Consider the following 1,208-nt stretch of genomic DNA (forward strand, 5'->3'; position numbering starts at 1 on the left):
GAGAATTACCGAAAATCCCATTTTATGTAGTCTTTAATAAATCTCAAAGTCAACAATAAAGCCGATAATAATTAAATCCGGAAATCATAAATGATATCCAAACTCAAATACAAAATTAATGATCCAAGTTCAAATCCATAAATCATGATCAACAATTAATCCATGCATCAAACTCAAAATAATTTCCAAGATCATTTCACAAGCCGAAGTTATAAGATATGCTCGGAAAATAAAATGATAATTTATAAAATCTTGCATGCATATTTATTAAAAACCAAAGTGTCCACTCATAAATTTAGGCATAAGCCCGATGAAATCCGAATCGCCACTCAAGTGAGTCCCCTCGTATCCTGGTACAATAAATATGTTTAGAACCACTCTTCAATTTAGAAAAAATAAATGTTTTAACTTAAGCACCGAAATCCTTCCACTTAACCCACTAATCAAGCTAGGGTTAAGCTAATTAGATTTTCACCAAACTTTAACTATAACCTCACTTCATCGATTCTAGCACTTTAGGACCATAACCAAGAAAATCAAATGGTCAGATTTGTTCTATCAACCGCCAATTTCTTTAATCTCCGAAAAATTCCAAACCTAACCAAAACTCCTCCAAAATTTCAAACTTAACATCAATGAACTCCTCACAGCATAACACATTAATTAACATGAAAAACCACCCAAAAGTGGCGGTGCCGCCGCCTACTCCGCCGGCAGCCCCTATTCCGGCGACCTCCAATGCTTACCAAAATTTGACACAATCTTCCTCTCAACACGCACAACAACTTCCTTAACTAGCACAAAGTCCAATTCGAAGTCTAATTAGGGTAATCGAACCAAAACAACAAAAATCCCAATTATACCCTAGAATTTCAAATGCCTGATTCTCCTTACCTAGCTCAAGATGGATTGAAACCTCTTGAGGTTTTGTTGTGTAGGAGGAGAGCTTCAAAACGAGACCAGCAGCTCCGATTTTGGTTGCCGAAAAAGGGAGTTCTGGCAACGACTTCGCCACGCACAGCCGCCTCTTCTCGCCGTGATTTCTCCTTCATGACAGCGCAACACGGGCTGCCACCTACCTAGACTTGTAGAGGATGCTCCGAGCTTCAATTTGATACCAAGCTTGCCGCCTATCTTGGCCGGTCGAAACGGGCGCAGGAGAGAGAGAGAGAGAGAGAGAGAGAGAGAGAGAGAGAGAGAGAGAGAGT

Source organism: Fragaria vesca, linkage group LG4 (assembly GCF_000184155.1).
Source record: "Fragaria vesca subsp. vesca linkage group LG4, FraVesHawaii_1.0, whole genome shotgun sequence".
Taxonomy (NCBI): Eukaryota; Viridiplantae; Streptophyta; class Magnoliopsida; order Rosales; family Rosaceae; genus Fragaria; species Fragaria vesca.